The sequence below is a fragment of the Mauremys mutica genome, chromosome 7 (assembly GCF_020497125.1).
Source record: "Mauremys mutica isolate MM-2020 ecotype Southern chromosome 7, ASM2049712v1, whole genome shotgun sequence".
NCBI classification, from domain to species: Eukaryota; Metazoa; Chordata; order Testudines; family Geoemydidae; genus Mauremys; species Mauremys mutica.
The window spans coordinates 128,426,297-128,439,929 of record NC_059078.1 but is presented as its reverse complement, the minus strand read 5'-3'; the positions used below and the strand labels follow the sequence as shown (position 1 = coordinate 128,439,929).

Here is a 13,633-nt window from a genome sequence, read left to right as displayed (position 1 = left end):
GGGGGCTGCTGCCGGCGCGGGAGCAAATTGGCCCCACAAGTTCTTCGGAGCTGCACATCATGACCCCTCCCCCGCGATGGGAGCGTTTGGTCGGGTTTATTGGGTCCCTTTAGGAGGGTGAGAGGCGAGCCAGGGCCCCACAGAGCTTGGGGGAGGGGAGGAGAATGGGAACCCTATCGGGGGAGGGGGGAGAAGGGGAACCCCACTGGGCGAGGGGCAGAAATGGGAACCCCACTGGGGGAGGGGCAGAAATGGGAACCCCACAGAGCTTGGGGGCGGGGGAGCACGGGAACCCCACAGAGCTGGGGGGCAGGAGAGAAAGGGAACCCCACAGAGCTGGGGGGGAACAGTAACCCCACAGAGCTGGGGGGCAGGAGAGAAAGGGAACCCCACAGAGCTGGGGGGCGGGGGAGAAAGGGAACCCCACAGAGCTGGGGGGGAACAGTAACCCCACAGAGCTGGGGGGGAACGGGAACCCCACTGAGGGAGGGGGGAGAACAGTAACCCCACAGAGCTGGGGGGGAACAGTAACCCCACTGAGGGAGGGGGGAGAACAGTAACCCCACAGAGCTGGGGGGGAATGGGAACCCCACAGAGCTGGGGGGCGGGGGAGATAGGGAACCCCACAGAGCTGGGGGGGAACGGGAACCCCACTGAGGGAGGGGGGAGAACAGGAACCCCACAGAGCTGGGGGGGAACGGGAACCCCACTGGCGGGGGGGGGAGAACGGGAACCCCACAGAGCTGGGGGGGAATGGGAACCCCACTGGCGGGGGGGGGGGAACAGGAACCCCACAGAGCTGGGGGGGAACGGGAACCCCACTGGGGGGGGGAGAACAGGAACCCCACAGAGCTGGGGGGGAATGGGAACCCCACAGAGCTGGGGGGGAACGGGAACCCCACTGGCGGGGGGGGGGAGAACGGGGCTGGAACTTGCACTTTCCATCGCTGCAGCACGGGCCAAGGGGAAACGCGCCGGAGGCTCCAAGCCGAGACTCAGCCCAGCGCAGTCAGTGGGAGCTGCCGAGCGCAGAGCCAGAGCGCGCGGCCCCGCTGGGTCCCCAGGGCCTAGGCTGACCGTCTTTCCTAAAGGGAAAATGGGGCTAGCCCGAGCCCCCCCTCCCTGCATGGGGCTGGCCTGAGCCGCTTCCCTGAGCCCCCCCACACACACATGAGCTGTCCCGAGCCGCTGGCCAGAGCCCTGCCCCCTCCCCCTGCAAAAGCCAACAGGACAAATGCCCACGGTTGGGACGGCCAGGACAGGGCTTAAAAGGGACTGTCCCGGCCAAACGGGCGTAGGGTCACCCTACCAGGGCCCCTCCCTGAGGCCAGTCAGCCGGGGGAGGCCCAAGAGAGGTGGGACAGGAGGAGCTGAAAGAGCCGGGGGCAGAGGACCAGGCGCGTCCCCAGCCCTGCCCATCTCCTGCAAAGAACCGACCCAGCAGCAAAAGTGGGGAGAGCCCCCAGCTATCCCCATGGCAGCCCTGGAGCTCAGAGAAAGCTGCCCCGGTGTCAAGGCTGGTGGATCTGAACTGGATTGAGACCCTCGGGGCCCCGTGTGCACACGCACAGGCCAGGTCTACACCCCGTGGAGCGTGCTTAGGTTGATCTAACCCGCAGGGTGGATGCAGCCTCTGCCACCATAGTGAGTGCCTCCCGGAGAGCGGGATCTCCTGCCGGGACGGAGCAGCCCCTGCCAGCAAGGTAAGAGTGGGGTAGCCGCAGTGCCATAGCTGTGCTGCTGGACCCCAGGCGGATCGTCTGCTGGGGCAACGCAGGGGCTTAGATGGGGTGGTCAGCACTCTGCGAACCCAGGAGCTCAGTGACGCTGCCCTATGCTGGGCTCAGAGCCCTGCACAGCCTCCCTCCACACGGGCGTTCAGCTCATCCCCTGAGCACGACCCGCCGGGAGCCGCGCTGCACGGGCAGCCAGGGCACCACACACGGCTCTGTGACAAAGTGGGGGAATTTCTTGTTCTTTCCTTGATTTCCAGTGGTTTGCATGCACAGGGGGTGGGACTCAGTGTCCCCGCTGTTACTGGTTTAACAGGGGAGGGAGTTTGTTGGGACACAGGACCGGAGAGGGACTCGGGACCCCGGCCGATGGCCTGGAGGATGGAGACCCCAGCGACTGGTGACCCAGCTCAGGAGTCACAGCCGGTTCTGGCCAGTGGGAGGACAATGGGCTGCGGGGAGAGGACCCCGGTGACCTGCCCAGCCGGTTCCAGCCAGAGGACAGAAGAGAGGAGAGGAGACCCAGAGGACCCTGTTTCCCTGGAGAGAAGCCAATGGACAGAGGGGGCCTGGGGCCGGGGGTATCGGAGGCCCAGCTGGGAAGCAGGGGGGCTCGGGGCTGGAGAGGGGGAGCAGGCAGAGCCCCCCCGGCTGCAGGGGGACTGGGATGTGCTGGGCTGAGGGAGGCCAGGCCTGAGGCCCTGAGAGTCTCCTGTGCTGGGGTCAAGTCTCAATAAACCCTCCTGTGTTAGCTGGCTGAGTCCAGGGCCAGCTCCAGGCACCGGCACAGGAAGCAGGTGCTTGGGGCGGCCAATGGAAAGGGGCAGCACGTCCTGGTCTTTGGCTGCAATTCGGCAGCGGGTTCCTCCGTCCCTCTCGGAGGGAAGGACCGGCCGCCGAATTGCCGCCAAAGACTGAAGCGGCGCGGTAGAGCTGCCACCGAAGTGCCTCCGACTGCGGCTTTATCTTTTGGGGTTTTTTGTGCCCACCCCCCTCCGCGCCGCCGCTTGGGGCAGCAAATAAGCTGTAGCCGGCCCTGGTTGAGTCACTCCGGGCTAGAGAACAGGGCGGGGGGTGGGGGGACATTATTCCCTCTGGGAGTGGAGGCCCGGGGGGCCCAGAGCGCGGGGACTCCCTGAGGGGCCCACGGCAGAGACAGACGTGCTGAGGCTCAGGGAGGTGCGGCTCCAGGAGGTGGAGAGGCCTGGCCCCGAGAGAGAGGGGCCCCCCGAGAAGGGCTGTCGCTCTGAAGGGGGTTCCCCCCAGGGACCGCACGGGGCCACGAGTGGGCACGACCTGTCAGTCCGTGACAGGCTCCCGAGGGTGCACGGAGCTGCTGAAACGACCAAGGTGCACACTCAGCCCTCTGCCTTCCCTGTGCCCTGCGGCGCCCATCTGCAGGGACATCTACGTCCTAACTGCCCCCGGGTCGCAGCCACCGACGTGCGCTAGCCCCAGCCACTCCTGTCGCCCCGTCCTGCGCTGGGCGAGGTGTCCAGGCAGGGCTGTGCCCTGCGCGGGGAGGCAGTGAGGGGGAGGTGCTGGTTCCATGGGGCTACACGGGGATGCTGGGAGCTGAGGGGGGCTGGCACCTCGGCTGTGTCCCGGGAGGAACGGCAATGTTGGGGTGTCCGAAGCCATGCGGTACATGTGGGGTGGGGTGGGACAGACTCTCTGGGGAGCCCCTGCGCTGGGTGCCCCCGTGCCATGGGTGTTGGGGGTCCCTGTGGGGGTGGGGTGGGATGGACTGGCTGGTAGGGCTGGGCGCTGGGGGGTGGATGCTGCGTGTGGCACTCACAGCCCTGGCTATGCCCGTGCCAGCCCCAGCAGCTGCACAGCCCCCCACCCCCCACGTGGCTGGCACTGTCTCGGTGTGTGCCCCCCCCCCCCGCAGCCCTATCTCGCTGCCAGCTTGGGTCTAATTTCCTGTCCATTGTCCCTGCTGCCAGCCCCGCCTGCTGTGTGCCGCCGAGTCCTGCGCCCGGCCCCCGCTCCCTCTCCACAGCCATGTCTGTGCCTCCTGCCACTGGGGCCAGCCGCCGGGCCCCCTCCCCCACACCCTGCTGCGGCCCACCCCCTCCCCACCCGCCTGCCACGTGCCAGCCCCCGGGGCACCCTCTCCTACACCCTGCTGCTGCTTACCCCCTCCCCACCCGCCTGCCACCGGGTCCAGCCCCCGGGCGCCCTCCCCCACACCCTGCTGCTGCCCACCCCTTCTCCACCCGCCTGCCACATGCCAGGCGCCTGGCGCCCTCCCCCACAACCTGCTGCGGCCCACCCCCTCCCCACCCGCCTGCCACATGCCAGCCGCCGGGCGCCCTCCCCCACACCCTGCTGCGGCCCACCCCCTCCCCACCCGCCTGCCACCGGGTCCAGCCCCCGGGCGCCCTCCCCCACCTGCCTGCCACTGGGTCCAGCCCCCAGGTGCCCTCCCCCACACCCTGCTGCTGCCCACCCCCTCTCCACCCGCCTGCCACGTGCCAGTCCCCGGGCGCCCTCCCCCACACCCTGCTGCTGCTCACCCCCTCCCCACCCGCCTGCCACGTGCCAGCCCTTTCACAGCCCCCTGGCCCCAGTAATGTTAACACAGGCCTGTTAGAGCAGCCAGTGCAGTCAGACCAAAGGGGTTGGGGCAGGGCCTTTATAGGAAGGGTGTGTGCTAAGGTGGGGTGGGGGTGGAGTGTGCAGGGTGGGAGAGGGGCTGGGTGGAGTGTGCAGGGTGGGGGAGGGGCTGGGGTGCAGGGTGCAGGGTGGGGCTGGGTGCTGGGGTGGAGTGTGCAGGGTGGGGCTGGGTGCTGGGGTGGAGTGTGCCGGGTGGGGGTGGGGGAGGGGCTGGGTCCTGGGGTGGAGTGTGCAGGGTGGGGGAGGGGCTGGTTGGTGTGTGCAGGGTGGGGCTGGTTGGTGTGTGCAGGGTGGGGGAGGGGCTGGGTCCTGGGGTGGAGTGTGCAGGGTGGGGGAGGGGCTGGTTGGTGTGTGCAGGGTGGGGGGAGTGTGCAGGGTGGGGCTGGTTGGTGTGTGCAGGGTGGGGGAGGTGCTGGGGTGCAGTGTGCAGGGTGGGGGAGGTGCTGGGGTGCAGTGTGCAGGGTGGGGCTGGGTCCTGGGGTGGAGTGTGCAGGGTGGGGGAGGGGCTGGTTGGTGTGTGCAGGGTGGGGGGAGTGTGCAGGGTGGGGCTGGTTGGTGTGTGCAGGGGGGGGGAGGTGCTGGGGTGCAGTGTGCAGGGTGGGGCTGGGTTCTGGGGTGGAGTGTGCAGGGTGGGGGAGGGGCTGGTTGGTGTGTGCAGGGTGGGGGAGGGGCTGGGGTGCAGTGTGCAGGGTGGGGGAGGGGCTGGGTGCTGGGGTGCTAGGATAGGTCCCTAGCAGGGAGGGGGGGTCCTGTTCCTTCTATCCCAAGGCCATTCTCATTCAGCGAAATGTCCCATCTTGGTTTGGCTCCTGCTCAGGTCCTGGCCTCAGTGGCCTCCTGTGGCTGCGAGTTCCCCAGGCTAATTGTAGCTTGGGTTAAGAGCTGGAATGTGCCTTTCTCACCTGACCCCAGGGTCCCCTTGTTCCTGTGCTTGGGGCAGGGTGGGGGAGAAGCTCTCAGTGCCCTCCCTGTGCCAGGCAGCCTGTGCCCTGCTGCCCTGTCCCCCCATGTCCACCTGCTTCCTACACCAGCCGCTCCCATTGTTCCACCCCCAGTGCGTGCCTCGGAGCCCCCCTTTCTGAAACAGGGTGGCCAGAAGGGAAGGTCAAAGGGCAGGGGCAGAAGAAGGGCTACCCTGTGCTTAGGGGGCTGGCCTGGGGCTCTGCCCGCCCTCCTTGGCCCCACACTTCCTGGGCAAGTCCCGCAGTCTCTGTGAGTCTCCCCACCTGTGCCTGGCCGCTGGGGGTGAGGGGCACACCGGGGGGTTGTGAGGCGCTCAGGTACCGGGGGAACAGACAGACCAGTGCCTCGGATGGATAAAGCCAAGCCCAGCGTCCTGGGGCTGGAATAACCCAGTCCCTGTGCGTCCCAGCTGGAGAGGGCTGCAGGGAGGGCAGAGGCTCTCAGATGGGCCCGTCCGGGGCAGTGGCTGCAAAGACGGGTGTGAGGAGCGGGCGGGCACAGGCGTGAGTCGGTGATGGACAGCGCAGTGCGCACACGGGGGGGGTGTGGATACGCTCGGATGCTCAGACAGGAGGATGGTGCATGTTGCATCCCCAGTGGCGTAATGAGCCTGCTTGAAGGCCCCAGGGAGCCAGCGTGCCCGGCCCCATTGGCAGTCTCAGCATGCTCGGCCTGGCTTCCTGCCTGCTTGTTTGGGTACCTGGTTGTCGGGGGGGGGGGCGGGGGCTGTACAGGCTGTGCTGATAACACCAGGCTGGGTGAGACATCCAGCCGCGACTGCTCTCAGCTCAGCGGGGTCTGCGGGAGTTGGCAGGGGCCTTGGATGTGGGACTGACTGCAGGGCCAAGGCCTTAAACAGCTGGATGGGCTCCTGGGCCCCCGCGCTGCCCTGCTGGGCACAGAGCAGGGGCCGTGGCGCTCGGAGCGGGTGAGCGGCCGCGCAGCCCCTCTTCCCGGGCCCCGGGGGCCTGTGCAGCGGGGGCACGCGTGCCGGGTGGCGTGCTCGAGGGCAGGGCGGCAGCAGGGGCCGGGCATGGGAACGATTGCCAGGGGCAGGCCGGGTGCTTCCGACTTTGGACTGGGACTCAGGTGATCCGGGATCAGCTCCTGGCTCTGGCACCAACTCCATCATCCTTGGGCAGCTCCTGGCTTCTCTCTGAGCCACCGCGCCCCGTACAGCATGGGGGTGACAGTCCTGCCCCCCTCCCTCTGGCTAGGCTGCATGCACGCCAACGCAGGGAAGATCGCGCCGTAGGGTGTGTGCCACACCGGGCAGCACCGGGCAGCACTGCAGTGCTGCTATCGGCTTGTCACGCTCTGCGACCCGCGTGGGTGCACAGAGCCACGGGCGCAGGCGGCAAAGGGTGCAGCTCCCGCACATGTGTCTTGTTTCCATTTGTTGGGGATGGAGACGGCAGCCCAGCGAATGGCGGGGCAGGGGAGGGCAGGCCGGGGCTGTCACACGGTACCAGCTCCTCACCCATCACCAACCATCTCCAAGCCAGTGAGCCCCACCCGTGTCAGCCCAGCAGGGTGGGCCGTGGCTGGTCTCTGCACTGGGCCTGCTGGGGGGCTGGCTCGGGCCGTGGGGCCCAGCGCCTGGCGGGATCCCAGCATCTTCCGTCGCCTCCGGCCAGGACTGAGCCGCTGGCTGCAGGCTCAGAAATGGGGGGGGACCCCCCTGTGCTCTGGCTTCCCGTGGCAGGAGCCTCCAGCTCTCCGAGCAGCCCCCACCCGGGCCGCTGCCCAGCCAGGGAGTAACCGCCACCCCCGGGGCTCCCCGCACCGGGCTGGGCCTCTCCTGCCCCGAGCCCCTGCAGCCCCCACCCGGGCTGGGTGCAGGGGGGAGCCGGGGGTCCTGGGGCCGGGAGCTGCCGGGCCATGTGCTACCAGCCCCCGAGCGCAGCCCCGAGCCCCGGGGCATCGCGGCGGCGGCAGCCGAACCGGACCGGACCGGACCGGACCGGACCGGGGCCCCGCTCCCCGCCGCCCCTGAGCCCCGCACCCCGAGAGCTCCTGGTAGTAAATCAGCGCCGCCCGCCCCGCCCCCCCGCTCCCCATTGGCCGCCGCCGGCGCCGCTCCGGAGCCCATTGGCCGCCGGGCCGCGGCCGGCTCCCCATAAGGGGTCCGCGGGGCCGGCGCGGCTGCAGCTGCGGGAGCCGGGCCGGCAGCGGGGAGCAGCGAGCGGGGAGCCGGGCCCCGTGAGTAGCCGCGGGCGGGCCGGGCTCGAGGCGACGCGGATGGGCAGAGGGGGAGGCGGGGCGCGGGGGGCTTGGCAGCACTTGGGGCAAAGTTTTCTTCTGCCCCCGAAGGGCTGCGGTGGGGGGGGGTGCCAGGGGGTGGGGGATGTGGGGGATGGTTATGGGGCCGAGGGAAGGGGGGGTGCCAGGGGGTGGGGGATGGTTATGGGGCTGAGGGAAGGGGGGGTGCCAGGGGGTGGGGGATAGTTATGGGGCTGAGGGAAGGGGGGGTGCCAGGGGGTGGGGGAGGGGACAGGGGCTGAGGGAAGGGGGGGTGCCAGGGGGTGGGGGATGGTTATGGGGCTGAGGGAAGGGGGGGTGCCAGGGGGTGGGGGATGGTTATGGGGCTGAGGGAAGGGGGGGTGCCAGGGGGTGGCCGTGGAGCACTGGGCGTGGGGCTGGGCTGGGGGGTCTCCGGTTCCAGGCTCCCCACCCCCTGGCAAAGGGGGCAGGGGGGCTGGCTGGCAGCCTGCGGGGGGAAGTGGCTGCTCTCCTCAGAGGAGCCAAGGTCCCGTCGGGCTGGCGCTCGGAGGCTCAGGTGGCTGCTCAGCGCCACACTGCATTAGCAGCTGGCTGAGCCCCAGGGCTCTGCCCCCCGGGAGGGCTGAGGGGACTGGGTGGCACCAGGCTGGATGGGGCGGTGGGGCTGAGGGAGCTGGCAGTCCCGGTTCTGCCAGGATGGCCCATCAGAGTTGTCCGGTGCAGCAGTGGGACCACGCTGAGAGGGTGGCCTGGGCTGGGCTGGGTTTCCCCCACCGTGACACCTGGCAGGCTGCAGAGACCCATCCTGCGGGCACAGCTTCTGGAGGGGGTGGGAGAGGTTGGGGCTACCTGGGGGGCTGTGGGACCTGGGCTGCCCATGGGACAGAGCCATGAGTCAGTCACTTGCGAGGGAGTGAAGGGACCAGGGCACGGTGGAGTGATCTGGCCCCGTCTTCCGGCCCCAGCTTCTGGCAGAGGTGAACCCTGGCTCAGTGCCAGGTGTCCTGCTGCTCTGTGGCCTGGCCCCATGGCTGCCCCTGGGCTCTGGAGCCAGGCCAGGAATGGACTCGCCTCTGCCTAGGCCTGAGGGTGAAGCCCCATGCCCCTCCCTGCCCTGAAGGTTGCCCAGGAGCTCTGAGCCCCAGATCTGGCCCTGTGGGTCTGCCCCATGCTGGGGGGGAGGGTGCTTAAACCTGGTGCTTCATTCCCTGCCCTGGAAGTGTGATGGGAGAGCTGAGGTGGGAGCCTGGGGGTGTTGTCCCTGGCAGGGGCACCCCCTTGCTCACTGACCCAGTCCAGCTGCAGGGGAGGGCTCAGGGGGACTCTTTTGGCCTCGGTCCCTGTCTGCCCCATCCCCTCCCAGTCCCTCCCTTCTTTTCTGGCTCTGGGTTTATCCCACACAGGAGTGAGGTCCCCCTGCCTGGGCCCAAGGGGCGGCTGCAGCTCTGGGCCCAGCTGGGGGATGCTGCTGGGCTGACTCTAGGCGTCAGGGCGGGGGCAGCCCCAAGGGGTCTGCTGGCCCAGGGCCCAGGGGCTGTTTTCAGCTAGCTTGACCCCCAGCCCTGCCAGGTCCCACCTGGGCTTGGGGTGGATGGACAGACACCTCTGCCAAGCACCTGGTGCCAAGTCACTGGCCTAGGCGCCGCCGAGCGAGGTGGTGACGTAACGGTGCCACGGGGGGGCGGCCGTCCCTGTCCTTCCATGCTGTGACCTTGCTGCTGCGCCGCGCAGAGCCCTGCTGGGGGGCGTCCCCGGCCCCACCCCGTGGCTGCATGAGACATCTCTGCTGGCGCCTGGGCCCCGGCCTGCCCGTGTCTCCTGCAGCAGGTGCCCCGGGGTAGGACCCGTGGGGCTGAGCACACGGGCAGAGGGAGCTGCAGGCCTTTGGGCGTTGCGGCTGTTTGAGAGGCTGCCGGGAGACGGGCTTGTGAGGCGAGCCCGCCGTGGGTCTGTGCAGCGTGGGGCCCGGGCAGAGCCAGGCCGCAGCCTGCAGGTGCTGGGCACAGCACCCTCCACCTCCCAGCTCCACACAGCCAGACCTGGCTGCCCCTGGGAGCCATGGGACACTGCCGAGCTTCTCCCTGCTCCCAGCTCCCAGCAGGGAGCTGGCTCCAGGCCACGCTGACACCCCTTGGGCGCTGCTAAGGAGCGGATCCCTGGGGAGGCCTGTTGTCCCCAATCAGGGACATTGTTCCCTCCTGGAAAGGCTCCATCAGCCCTGGAGGACTTTGCCTGCAGCTGAGTGAGGGGTGGCCAAGCTGCGGGGAGCGAGGGAGTGCCAGCACCCCCTGCCCAGGGGCACCCGCAAGGGCCATGCTCTGCCCTGCCACCTGCCCATGCAGACTCTCTCCTCCCCAGGGCAGAGCTGGGCGGGGGGGTGGGAGGTGCTGCTGTAGAGGTGGAGGTGTGCCTAGTGAGGCAGGTTTTGCTAATTAATGGGTTTTTCCCTCCCAATCTCGCCAAGGGGCCCTCTGATGTATTAGTTTAATTAGTCAAATCCGAGCGCTGCACACGCCGGGTGCACAATGAGCTGGTCCCGTGCGCGGTGCCGATCACATCCTCTTTCTCTGGTAACGACGGGCTGGTCTCAGGCCGAGTCCTGGGCCTGCCAGCGGCTGGCCGAGTCACCCCGGGGGAGCCAGCTGACTGGCTGTCCGCTGTGATGCATACTGAGTCCTGTTGTTAATGGCCCCAACAGTGTGGGCGGCGGGAGCCGTGACCCTCCCCCAAGTGCCCTTCTCGCCTGGGGTGATCCAGCTGCTCCCATCTCTCCCCAGGACCTTGCAAGGGAGGTCTTTTTCCAGCCCCCAGGGCCGTCGTGTGGGGCATCTCACACCAGTACCGTGTTTACCCTCACCCTGTGTGCCAGGGCCGGGCGCCCCATGGCCAAAGGGACAGACTGGCCAAGCTCGCACAGGGTCTGCCACAGAGCCGGGAATTGACCCCCAGGGTCGCAGACCACTGCCCGAATCACTCCGCATACCCATCCCTGGTCTCCCAGAGGGGGGGTCAGGTCAGCCGGGGCTCTGCCTCCATAGCTGCCCCACAGCAGGTATCTGGCCTGAGCTCACACTGGGACACCTGTGGGCAGGGATTTGGAGCAATCAGATTTTTGAATTGCTCCACTCCAGCTACAGGCAAAAACCTACTGGTCTGCCGGGCTCTGCTCCAAAGCCCTGCCTGTGGGGCTGCCCTGCTCTGGGCTAAGAGCCAGGCCCTCCAGTGATGGCCTTGCTGGCCCCAAGGGAATTGGAGCTGCTGGCAAAAGGCCAAGGGGCACAAAACTCTGCTCAGCATCCCTCTGGCTGGGAGCCAAGTGTTATAGCCCCGGAGGAGCTGCTGCTGCACCATGGGAATGGCTCGGTGTGATGTTCCCTGGTGTTATCCGGACCGGTGATCTCCTAGGTCGCTCCAACCCTCGACTCTGGGAGCCAGCCTGACCCTGCTCTGCTGGGAGAACCCCCACCCCTGGGCTGGTCACGCACAGCCCTGGCGTGTAAGCTGCTCCTTGGATTGTGCAACTGAATGACACTAGCCAATATCTCCAGTCCCAGACACAACCCTAGGAACCTCCGTCTTGCAGTGTGTCCAGTTATGCCCGCTGGACGCTGCAAGCTTATATGAGTTCATCAGTTTAACAAAGAAATTGATATGTACCAGGCTTGTTATCCCAAGGGGAGTCTCTGACACACTTCAAACCAAACGCACTGCTTCAGGTAGAACAAACCTACAGATTTATTAACTACAACGAGAGATTGTAAGTGATTATAAGTCAAAGCACAACAAGTCTAATTTTGTCAAATGAAATAAAAGCAAAACTCATTCTAAGCTGCTCTTAACCCTTTCAGTGCCCTTACAAACAGAAGTTTCTAACCACAGGCTGCCTGGTTGCCCTTCAGCCTGGCTCCCCCCTTTGATCAGCGCTTCAGTCGCTTGGTGGTGGTGTCTGTAGATGGAGGTGGAAGAGAGGAAGAGCCTGGCAAACGTCTCTCCCTTTTATCTTTCTTCCCTCTTGACATTGTCTCTTTCTCTTCCCTCCCCCCCTTCAGGGTCAGGTGAACAGTCCCTCCTCGTAGTCCCCAACTGACCAAGGGAAGGGGGTGACTCACTCGAGAGTCCAACAGATCCTTTGTTACTGCCTGGGGCAGTGTCCTTTGTTCCTGTGAGGCTGGGCTGGGTTTGTCCCATTCCTGCCTGATGAGGTGTGAACTGCCCCTCTGCTCCAGGAGAGTTTTTGCTTGGGCTTGTTTTAAGCCATGAGGACACATTTTCAGCCTCATAACTGAAATTATAAGCTATAACCTCACTGTAATAACAATGCTCAGTGCACCCCGAGCCTTCTGAAGACACCTGACCTGACAAACTTGGCATTGGACACCACACAATCATATTCTAATGATGGACATGGGATGCTGGGTGTTCTCCCGAGGTACAGAACGTTGCCCTCGCCCTGGCCTGTTACCGGGAGCCCTGTGCTGCCTGGTGAGGACTGACCAGCTCCCACCTGGGGGCTCTGGCTTCTCCCTCTAGGAATTGCCTGGTGAATTTTCTACTATAAACCCCACCCTGGCTGCAATGATACAGTGGCTGTCCAGGAATCCCTGGGCCCGGCAACTCCTCGAGTGAGACCAGCTCTGCCCTGTCTGCAGCGCCTGCCACAGCCCAATCCCAGCTGGAGCCTCGACCCTACTGTCATATGTGGCCAGTTTGGCTCCAAGCCGTGCTGCCCACACCCCTCTCCCATGCTGGGACTGGGATTCTGGAGTCGGCCTGGCACGGGTGAGCAGGAGCTGCTAGCCAGCCCTCCTGAGCATGCCAGACGCTGAGAGCTGGAGCCTCTCCCACAAAGCCCTTTGACCTCAGTGAGGTGCCCTGGGCCTGAAGCTCAGGGGCTGGGAGGACACTGGCCCTGGCTGAGTGGAGGGGGGAGCCAGCCGCTGGGCTAATGGGTGGTGCCTAGCGAGGGGCTGCTGGCATCCCAGTCAGTGAGTGCTGACCCTCGGTGTCTCGGGGCCAGGGCTGGCGGGGGCTGAGGGCAGCTCTCACCTGGCGCTCCAGGCTGGCAGTTTGCCCCCAGGGGCTCCAAGTGGCATCCCCACTCAGCACTCACTCTGTGCCCTGGGGAGTGTTGGCACCACGCTGGCTGCTACAGGCTGGGGCTCCCCTAGCAGCACAGGAGGGTCCCAGCTCTGCCCGCTTGCGGCAGCGAGGGCCTGGGTGTCTGGGTTCATCTCAGGGACTCCTGAGGCCCTGAAGCAGCCGGAGGTGGAGCGCCAGCCCTGTCTCAGCCCTGCTGCCTCTCCTGGGAGCCAGTTCCCCTGGGAAGAGCTGCGGTGAAGGGGAGGCGCTCAGGGGGACACAACCAGCGTGAAGCTGGATGGAGGGGCCAGGAACTCTGTGCCTTCATGGGGACGGCTCCAGGCAGAGAAGGCCTGGGGGCCCCAGTGGGGAAGGCTGGCTGAGAGAGCTTTCTTGGGAATGATTTTGTTGTTGGAATAAATCCAGCCTGGGAAGGGTGCTGCTGACCCAGAAAAGCTGTTTGAGAGAGCCTGAACATGGGGAAACTGAGGCAGGGCACTGCAGCACCACCCTAGGCCACAAGGGGGTGCTCAGCAGGCAGCCAACTCTGCCAGAAGCCCTGAATCAGAGCGCTGGGGGCTTGAATCCATGGAGTCGGGGGGATGGGCATCTTGCTCTGCTGTTCACATGCCCTTCCCAGCCAGGCAGCTCCCATGGCTGGGGTGATCTTTCACTCTATGGCCTTCTGGGCCATCGTGGGGACGGGCTGGCAGCTGCAGCCCCAAACATCCTCCCAGAGTTACCCTGAGCACTGTGCTGCAGCCAGCCTATCCCCGGGAAATCCCCTGCTGCTGCCGCCAAGGGGCATCCATGCCACGCTGAGTGTGGCTGAGCCAATGTTGCCAAGGCCGTTGTTCTCCACCCCAGCTTGGCCAGAACCCAGGTAGACCAGGCGGAGGCCTCGCGCTGTGCGGGAAGGGGCTGCTGCACTGGAGGACAGTGGCTGGCTCTGGCCCATCAGGGGGTTCACGGCCGTCAGCATTTCACTGATGGGTGGCCTGGGGGATGTGCTC

The 13,633-nt window shown here is 66.5% G+C and overlaps 1 protein-coding gene across 2 annotated transcripts in view; it reads left to right on the top strand.

The window, feature by feature from the left end:
- Positions 1-1,686: 1,686 nt before the first annotated feature.
- Positions 1,687-13,633, top strand: part of CRTAC1 (cartilage acidic protein 1) — a 38,208-nt gene continuing 26,261 nt past the window's right edge. The window contains exon 1 of one of the 2 annotated variants that reach the window (XM_045025715.1): positions 1,687-1,703. The gene's annotated coding sequence lies outside the window, so the exon portion shown is untranslated. Of the gene's footprint in view, positions 1,704-7,455; positions 7,521-13,633 lie in introns of those variants that run through there. The other variant, XM_045025716.1, reaches the window with a different exon arrangement.